This window comes from Leucoraja erinacea, unplaced genomic scaffold, assembly GCF_028641065.1.
Source record: "Leucoraja erinacea ecotype New England unplaced genomic scaffold, Leri_hhj_1 Leri_535S, whole genome shotgun sequence".
Lineage (NCBI taxonomy): Eukaryota > Metazoa > Chordata > Chondrichthyes > Rajiformes > Rajidae > Leucoraja > Leucoraja erinaceus.
This window is the reverse complement of record NW_026576438.1, coordinates 10,001-20,328: the sequence shown is the minus strand read 5'-3', so window position 1 is coordinate 20,328 and position 10,328 is coordinate 10,001. Positions and strand designations below refer to the sequence as shown.

At 43.3% G+C, this 10,328-nt stretch overlaps 1 long non-coding RNA gene across 1 annotated transcript; it reads right to left on the bottom strand.

The window, feature by feature from the left end:
- Positions 1-493: 493 nt before the first annotated feature.
- LOC129694079 (uncharacterized) lies at positions 494-7,720 on the bottom strand. Its single transcript, XR_008722950.1, has 2 exons — positions 7,627-7,720; positions 494-652 (listed from the first exon to the last, which is right to left on the bottom strand). It is a non-coding gene; the product is annotated as an uncharacterized LOC129694079 (long non-coding RNA).
- Between the last annotated feature and the right edge of the window lie 2,608 nt (positions 7,721-10,328).

The window sequence follows — 10,328 nt, the reverse complement described above, 5'->3', positions numbered from 1 at the left end:
CTGATTTCCAGAGGGCTAGTATGGAGTTTGTGGGCCGAAGGTACTGATTTCCAGAGGGCTAGTATGGAGTTTGTGGGCCGAATGGATTTTTGGGCTGGCAGCTCAGTCACTGAGGCCTGGCAGTACAATCACTCGGACCTGGCAGGCTGGCGGCTGAGAAACTGCCAGAAATTGTGCCCAAAACAGGTGACAGACAGTAAGAGAGAGAAGGGGGAGAGGGTGGACTTAATGGATTATTGGGCTGGCAGTTCACTAACTCACGGCTCGTGGGCTGGCAGTGCAGTCACTCACGCCTGGTACGCTGGCAGTTCACTCAGTCATCCCACCTACCTTCACCCCCCCCCCCCCCCCACTCTGCTCCTTGCCATTCCCCTCCCACCCACACATTCAGTGCATCTCCAAACAATCTCTCCCCCCATGCACTCTTGGTGGCTCTCCCACAGAGCAGCCATTCATGCCTATTAGGTTCCATTGTGATGAAGAACACACAGCATTAAAAGTGCAAAAAGGTTTTATTAAAGTTTAAAATGTGAATGACTTAAGATATAAGAACAATTTAAATTTTAAAGATGAGATTTATTAAGTTTTTACTTGTTGTGTCTTGTTGCGTCTTGTTGTGTTCTGCTGTTCACTGCCTCTTGATGACTATTTCCTGTTGATAAAAAGAGACAATTTTAATATAGAGAAAGTCAGCGGTCAAATTTTAAGAAGGAAAATCTGAGAATATCTCAGAAGTCATCATTCAACGAAGCACGCTATTAATGACAACATTCTTGGGCGATGTTCCATCCTTCAGGAAACCTTTGACATTTCCCTTCATATTTCTGTTGAGCTAGTATGTTGGGCCAAAGGTACTGGTTTCCAGAGGGCTAGTATGGAGTTTGTGGGCGGAATGGATTTTTGGGCTGGCAGCACAGTCACTGAGGGCTGGCAGCTCAGTCACTGAGGCCTGGCAGTACAATCACGCGGACCTGGCAGGCTGGCGGCTGAGAAACTGCCAGAAATTCTGCCCACAACAGGTGACAGTCTGTAAGAGAGAAGGGGGAAGAGGGTGGACTGAATGGTTTATTGGGCTGGCAGTTCAGTCACTTACAGCTGGTGGGCTGGCAGTTCACTAACTCACGGCTCGTGGACTGGCAGTGCAGTCACTCACGCCTTGTACGCTGGCAGTTCACTCAGTCACCCCACCTACCTTCACCCCCCACCCCACTCTGCTCCTTGCCATTCCCCTCCCACCCACACATTCAGTGCATCTCTAAACAAAAACAGTCACTGTCTATGTAGATGTTACAGTCACTCTAAACAAAAACAGTCAGCTCCGTCACTGAGGCCTGTACTGGCAGGGGGGCACCAAAATGCTTGGTGTTGCTGAAGACATCTGGAAGAGTTCTGTCCACAACTTCAAAGCATTATCTCTTAATCATTAGACATTCATCCCAAACAATGACTTCCACTTGCCTCGTGAAATGTGCCGTCTTAGAGTTCTTCTCGATGTTGCATAATGTATCCTCGGCCACTTGGATGGGTATCTTGAATCGAGAATGTGTCGTTCTTGCACCAGGCAGAAATGTAGCTGCTATCCTAGAGGATACTACAGCAATAGCCACATCACATAACATTTCCTGACATGATGTTCAAAAAGCAGCCCAAAGACAATTTCAGTTGTTAATGAACACTGAAGATTTTGTGCAAAACATTTTTTTGAGGTAGGGGCTGTCAGGGTGGGGTGGGGTGGGGGTGTGGTAAACATTGTGCAGCCAAGGGAGGGGCACAGCTTCAGGTGGGGGTCCTCGTGAGCTGATGAGAAATGGGGTGGGGGGGCTCATGCAGGGGATGAGGGCGGCTTCAGTAGGGGGGTGCATCCTATTGCCAGGCGGATGTGGGGCATGTCAGTGGAGGAGAGGGGGCAGTGAGCGATTTACTCATGACCTGTGGACTCACTCACTGCCTTGGGATTGACTCATGCCCTTTAGACTGATTGACTCTCACGGCTTGTGGACTGACTGATGCCCGACTTCTGGAGTCACGTCCGACTTTTGTAAACTGAAAACGGTAACATCTACATTGAGGAACAGCTTCTTCCTGACAGCCATCACGCTAATAAACTTAACAAATAAGCTCTGAACTACGAAATACTATATTATTTCACACACACACACACACACACACACACATATATATATTCACACACACTCATACATATATTCATACACACACACACACACACACACACACACACACACACATTCTCATACACATATTCACAAACAGACTCATTCACGCACACACAAACTCAATGACACTCACATTCACACAAAGACCCTTCTAGTCACACACACATAGACACACACACATACACATACTCATACACACACACTCATACACATGGACTCACACACACGCACACAGACTTAATCACACACACACATATATACAGACTCATCCCCCACCTCAAGACACTGCCCTATGGGTGGTAAATGTCGTGCAGCCAAGGGCAGCTTCAGGCGGGGGTTGTCATGAACTGATGAGAAGGGGGCGGGATGTCCTCATGCAAGGGATGTGGACGGCTTCAGTAGGGAGTGCATCCTATAGCCAGGCGGATGGCTGCGTCTTGAGGTGTCAGAGCAGGAGAGGGGGCAGTGAGCGATTTACTCATGACGTGTGGACTCACTGCCTTGGGATTAACTCATGGCCTTTGGACTAACTCTCACAGCTTGTGGACTGACTGATGCCCGACTTATGGAGTCACGTCTGACTTATGTAAACTGAAAACTGTAACATCTACATTGAGGAACAGCTTCTTCCTGACAGCCATCACAATACTAAACATAACAAATAAGCTCTGAACTACGAAATATTATATTATTTCACACACACACATATATATATTCACATGCACTCACACACACACATATATAATCGCTCACACATATTCACTCACACACATATTCACACACACATGCATATAGACACCCGCACATATTCACACACACACACACACACACATATATTCACTCACACACATGTAAATATTCCCACACACACATATTCACATGCACACATATATATTCACACACACACACACACACAGAGGGAGGTTTCACAGCATTCGGGTCATGACCCATGACCCGTACTGATGCTACGCTACACCAAATGTACACGCGATGTACTGCAGGTAGGCACTTACCATTGTTTCCAACTCCATCTTCCAGGGAGATGCTAAGCGTTTTTCGTTGTCTCTGTACTGTACACTGACAACGACAATTAAAGTTGAATATGAATCTGAACGTAGCGGATCCGTTAAAACCCGCCGAAAATGTCCAATTTTTGCGCTGCAAATTTTTGCGCTAATTATGGAAATCGGGATGAGCGTGTGAGACATTTAGCCTACTTCAGAATTCCAAAAGTGAGGAGAAATGACAGTAGATAGAAGTGAGAGCTCAAGGGACAACAAAGAGTGCTTAGCGAACATTGGCCGTTTGCTCACTACATTTCATCAACACTAAAGCATTATTTGTGTTTTTTCTTGATTCCTTTGGCATCTAAAAATTTTCAGAAGTGATAAATCTGGCAGTATTTTTTTTAATAAATCGCCCATGGTTCTCAAGTTGGTTTTTACGTACAAAATGAAAACGCATCTGAAGAAAAATTTACAGCCAGATTTATCACTTCTGAGAATTTATAGATACCAAAGGAATCAAGAAAAAACACGAATAATGCCTTACTGTTGATGAAATGCAGTGAGCAAACACGATAATTCCAATATTTTCAATTACGATATCTGCACAGGCAATCTTTACCAAGCACTTTAGCTGCTGTTGTCCCTTCAATTCTCGCTTCTCTTTACCTTCATTTCATTTCACGTTTGGAATTCTAATGTTGGGTACATGTCTCTCACACTTACCCCAACTTCCACGATTTTTTTCAGAGCACAAATTCAACATTTTGGCGGTTTTTAACAGATAGGAAAGGACGCGTTTCTTGCATTAATAACATATGCTGGAAGTGACGGATGTCTTCCAGATGGATTGAGCGGCTCCGTGCGTCAAGTCCTATTACCTTGTGACCTTACGGTGCAACCCCCTATTCACACACATATATACATACATTCACATATACACACACATATATTTACACACACACACACACACACATTCACACACACATATATATACATATATATACACACACACATATATATATATTCACACACACACGTATATATACACACACACACACATATATATTCACACACACAGATCCTTGTGAACTCTCTACCGCTGCACCATCGAGAGCAGCTTCAAACCTTACCAACTGCATCACAGTATGGTATGGCAACTGCTCTGTCTCCGACCTGAAGGCATTGCAGAGGGTGGTGAAAATTGCCCAACGCATCACCGGTTCCACGCTCCCCTCCATTGAGTCTGTCCAAAGCAAGCGCTGTCTGCGGAGGGCGCTCAGCATCGCCAAGGACTGCTCTCACCCCAACCATGGACTGTTTACCCTTCTACCATCCGGGAGGCGCTACAGGTCTCTCCGTTGCCGAACCAGCAGGTCGAGGAACAGCTTCTTTCCGGCGGCTGTCACTCTACTCAACAACGTACCTCGGTGACTGCCAATCACCACCCCCGGACATTTATAAATATTTTTTATTCAAATCGTTTGCTATGTCGCTCTTCAAGGGAGATGCTAAATGCATTTCATTGTCTCTGTACTGTACACTGACAATGACAATCAAAATTGAATCTGAATCTGATATATTCACACACACACATGCACAGGCACACACACACATATATACACACTCACATATATTCACACACACACTCACATATAATCACATTCACACACACACACATCTCTGTACATTTCTTGCCTGCCTGCCAGTCCATTGTGGCCTCTCTCTCTGTCTCTTTCGCGCGTCTTTGTCGCTACCGGCACCATTGCCAGCAGCAGCTTCAGCGATACTCTGTGGCGGGGGGGCTTACATGATCGGCTCTAAACTGTGCAAAATGAAACACAAATCAATACTTTTTGTGCTACAATATAAATCTCCGTCTCACCAACATGTTACTTTCCGGACACAATTCCTCCTTTTATTATTCACACACACACACACACATTCACAGTTGCAGATTTTGCTGAAACACAATTGCCGCTGCGGATGTAACAACAAGACTTACCAGCTCTGTAGCATTAGATTTGACTGTCAGGTAAAGGCTGTTGTTAAATCTGGTTTTTTCCATCTGAGGCAGCTGGCAAAAATAAAGCCGATTTTGTCAAGGCAGCACTTTGAGACGGTAATCCATGCCTTTGTTACCACCCGGCTGGATTACTGCAATGCACTGTATCTGGGGGTTAGTCGGTCCTCCATCGCCCATCTCCAGATGGTACAGAATGCAGCTGTTCGTCTCTTGACTGGCACACGAAAGCATGATCATGTTTCTCACCTTTTGGCCTCTCTCCACTGGCTGCCTATTCAGTATAGGATTCGTTTTAAAATTCTTTTATTTACTTTTAAATCCCTAAGTGGTCTTGCCCCGTCCTACCTATCTGAGCTTCTTCACCCTTATTCGCCCTCCCGCTCTCTCAGGTCAGATGATCAGCTGCTCCTGATTGAGCCAAAGACTAAGCGGAAGCTCAGAGGGGACCGTGCCTTTGCTGTGTCGGCTCCGAGATTGTGGAATGAATTGCCTCTGCACGTTAAACAGGCCCCTTCTCTAGCTGTTTTTAAGTCACTCCTGAAGACATATCTATTCTCCATGGTCTTTGTAGACCAGTGAGGTGTTGAATTGTTTATTAACTTTATTTGATTGGTTTTGCTGCGTTGTTCGTACTTGTGTTATTATGTTTTTTTTAAATTTATTGTTTGGATTTTTGTATGTACTTTTTATGCTACCTCGTGTTAGTTGTATGTTCTGTTGTTCTGCCAATTTTTATGATGATTCTTGCTTGTTTTCTTTTTTCTGTACAGCACTTTGGTCAGCTTTGGTTGTTTTTAAGGTGCTTAACAAATAAAGTTATTATTATTATTATTATTCAACACCTCGTGCACGTCTTCAGTGCCATCTTGCCTCCGACCGGAAATGACGTCATTGCCGCCATCTAACCGAGCACCGGAAATGACGGCATCGCCGTCAGCTTGCCGATCGCCGGAAATGACGTCATCGCCGCCATCTTCAAACCACCAAAATGTTAATTTTAAATTTAAACACAGTGCTGATCGAAATAAAAAAGGTTCTTGCGCGCATTACTGGCCTGAAAACGTTGCAACAAATGCATTTCAATTTACATCACCATTTCAAACACAATAGACATCATGCTTTAGTTACCTGAAAACCGGTGCAACCATTTTAAAACGTAAGAGAAACAAATTTGCAAAACGCTTTATAACTATAACAATAACAAATGGTTTTTATTTTCATTTCACTGTTCAAACACAATATAGATAGACAAATATACAAATGATTTTTATTTTCAATTCACAGTTCAAACATAATATAGATAGACAAATATACAAATGGTTTTTATTTTCAATTCACAGTTCAAACACAATATAGATAGACAAATAGACAAATGCAAATGCTTTCTATTTTCAATTCACAGTTCAAACACAATGTAGATAGACAAATATACAAATGCTTTTTTATTTTCAATTCACAGTTCAAACACAATATAGATAGTAGACAAATATACAAACTCTTTCCAACAAAATGCCAAGAAATTTCAGAGCATGGTGAATAACATACATATCAATTGGGTGAAAAAACACTCACCTGGGAGCAGAGCTGCAGCTCAGAGAGCCGTGACCCTTTCACTTCGTGGCTCGCCGGAAATGACGTCATCGCCGCCATCTTACCGATCGTCGGAAATGACGTCATCGCCGCCATCTTAAAACCGCCAAAATCACAAAATGTCCGCCAACTTTAAATTTAAACACAGTCTGATCGAAATAAACAGCTTCTTTCGCGCATTACCCGCCTGAAAACGTTGCAACAAATGCATTTCAATTTACATCACCATTTCAAACACAATAGACATCATGCTTTAGTTACCTGGAAACCGGTGCAGCCATTTTAAAACTCAAGAGAAACAAATTGGCAAAAAGCTTTACATCAACAAGACATGTTTTTTATTTTCATTTCACAATTCAAACACAATGTAGATAGACAAATATACAAATGCAAATGTTTTTTATTTTCAATTCACAGTTCAAACACAATATAGATAGACAAATATACAAATTGTTTTTATTTTCAATTCACAGTTCAAACACAATATAGATAGACAAATATACAAATGGTTTTTATTTTCAATTCACAGTTCAAACACAATATAGATAGACAAATATACAAATAGATAAACAAATATACAAATGTTTTTATTTTCAATTCACAGTTCAAACACAATATAGATAGACCAAAATATACAAATGGTTTTTATTTTCAATTCACAGTTCAAACACAATATAGATAGACAAATTATACAAATGGTTTTTATTTTCAATTCACAGTTCTAACACAATATAGATAGTAGACAAATATACAAGCTCTTTCCAACAAAATGTCAAGACACGTCAGACCATGGTGAATAACATACACATCAATTGGGTGAAAACGCACTCACCTGGGAGCAGAGCTGCAGCTCAGAGCGCCGTGACCCTTTCACTTCGTGGCCGGCAAGAAAGTGAGTTGAAGCGGGACGCTTCCGGGTTTTATAGCCTCCTCCCCTGCCACCAGCGGGGGCAGCAGACAGAATGGGGAATGATGTAAAAACATTAATATCTCGGTCATATTTCATCGAGGGGAAAAATCCTTGGCACACATGTGGCAGAGGGGGGTCTGAGGGAGGTGGCCAAAAAAGACGGCCGTACGTGGCGGCGTTCTCTCGGAAATCGCAGCACAGATCGGGAAAAGCGGTCAAGAACTGAGTTTTAGTAATATAGATGATTTGGATGAAGGGATTCAAAGAAACAGCAGCAAATTTGCAGATGACACAAGGCTGCGTGGCGGTGTGAACCATGATGATATAGCAATTATAGACCTGTTAGTTTGGCTTCAGTGGTGGGCAAATTAATGGGAAAGGTACTTAGAGATAATATATATAAGCATCTGGATAAACAGGGTCTGATTAGGAACAGTCAACATGGATTTGTGCCTGGAAGGTCATGTTTGACTAATCTTCTTGAATTTTTCGAAAATGTTACTAGGGAAATTGACGAGGGTAAAGCATGTGGATGTTGTCTATATGGACTTTAGTAAGGCGTTTGACAAGGTTACTCATGGAAGGTTGGTTAAGAAGGTTCAACTGTTGGGTATAAATGCAGGAATAGCAAGATGGATTCAACAGTGGCTGAATGGGAGAAGCCAGAGGGTAATGGTGGATGGCTGTTTGTCGGGATGGAGGCAGGTGACTAGTGGGGTGCCTCATGGATCTGTGTTGGGTCCTTTGTTGTTTGTCATGTACATCAATGATCTGGATGAAGGGGTGGTAAATTGGATTAGTAAGTATGCAGATGATACGAAGATAGTTGTGGATAATGAAGAGGATTTCCAAAGTCTACAGAGTGATTTAGGCCATTTGGAAGAATGGGCTGAAAGATGGCAGATGGCGTTTAATGCTGAAAAATGTGAGGTGCTACACCTTGGCAGGACAAATCTAAATAGGACGTACATGGTAAATGGTAGGGAAATGGAGAATACAGTTGAACAGAGGGATCTGGGAATAACCGTGCATAGTTCCTTGATGGTGGAATCTCATATAGATAGGGTGGTAAAGAAAGCCTTTGGTATGCTAGCCTTTATAAATCAGAGCATTGAGTATAGAAGCTATGATGTAATGTTAAAATTGTACAAGGCATTGGTGAGACGAAATCTGGAGTATGGTGTACAATTTTGGTCGCCCAATTATAGGAAGGATGTCAAAAAAATAGAGAGAGTACAGAGGAGATTTACTAGAATGTTGCCTGGGTTTCAACAACTAAGTTACAGAGAAAGGTTGAATAAGTTAGGGCTTTATTCTCTGGAGCGCAGAAGGTTAAGGGGGGACTTGATAGAGGTCTTTAAAATGATGAGAGGGATAGACAGAGTTGATGTGGACAAGCTTTTCCCTTTGAGAATAGGGAAGATTCAAACAAGAGGACATGACTTCAGAATTAAGGGACAGAGGTTTAGGGGTAACATGAGGGGGAACTTCTTTACTCAGAGAGTGGTAGCGGTGTGGAATGAGCTTCCAGTGGAAGTGGTGGCGGCAGGTTCGTTGGTATCATTTAAAAATTAATTGGATAGGCATATGGATGAGAAGAGAATGGAGGGTTATGGCATGAGTGCAGGCAGGTGGGACTAAGGGAAAAAAGTTGTTCGGCACGGACTTGTAGGGCCGAGATGGCCTGTTTACGTGCTGTAATTGTTATATGGTTATATGGTTATATGATATGAGAATGCAGGGTGACTTGAGCAGGTTGGGGGAGTGGGCAAACGCATGGCAGATGATGTTTAATGTGGATAAATGTGAGGTTATCCACTTTGGTATCAAAAACAGGAAGGCAGATTACTATCTAAATGGCGTCAAGTTGGGAAAAGGCGTCAAGTACAACGGGATCAGGGGGTCCTTGTTCATCGGTCTATGAATGTAAGCATGCAGGTACAGCAGGCAGTGAAGAAAGCGGATGGCATGCTGGCCTTTATAACAAGCGGAGTCGAGTATAGGAGCAAAGAGTTCCCTCTGCAGTTGTACTGGGCCCGGGTGAGACCACACCTGAGGTATTGTGTACAGTTTTGGTCTCTTAATTTGAGGAAATACATTCTTGCTATTGAGGGAGCTGGTAGGTTTACAAGGTTAATTCCCAGAATGGCGGGACTGTCATATGCTGAGAGAATGGAGCAGCCGGGTTTGTACACTCTGGAGTTTAAAATGATGAGAGGGGATCTTATTGAAACATATAAGATTACTAGATTAAGTGGGACCCGTTGGGTCCCAGCATCACACGGGACACCCAACATAATATTCTACCTCTCCACCAATTCCAATATTGCTGGCCAGTGGAGGGGAGGGGGTGCTTTCTGTTGCGCTAGTATGAGTGTTGTGGGCCGAAGGCACTGGTTTCCAGAGGGCTAGTATGGAGTTTGGGGGCCGAATGGATTTCTGGGCAGGCAGCTCAGTCACTGAGGGCTGGCAGCTCAGTCACTGAGGCCAGGCAGTACAATCACTCGGACCTGGCAGGCTGGTGGCTGGGAAACTACCAGAAATCCTGCCCAAAACAGGTGACAGACTGTGAGAGAGTGAAGGGAAAGAGGGTGGACTGAATAGATTATTGGACTGGCATTTCA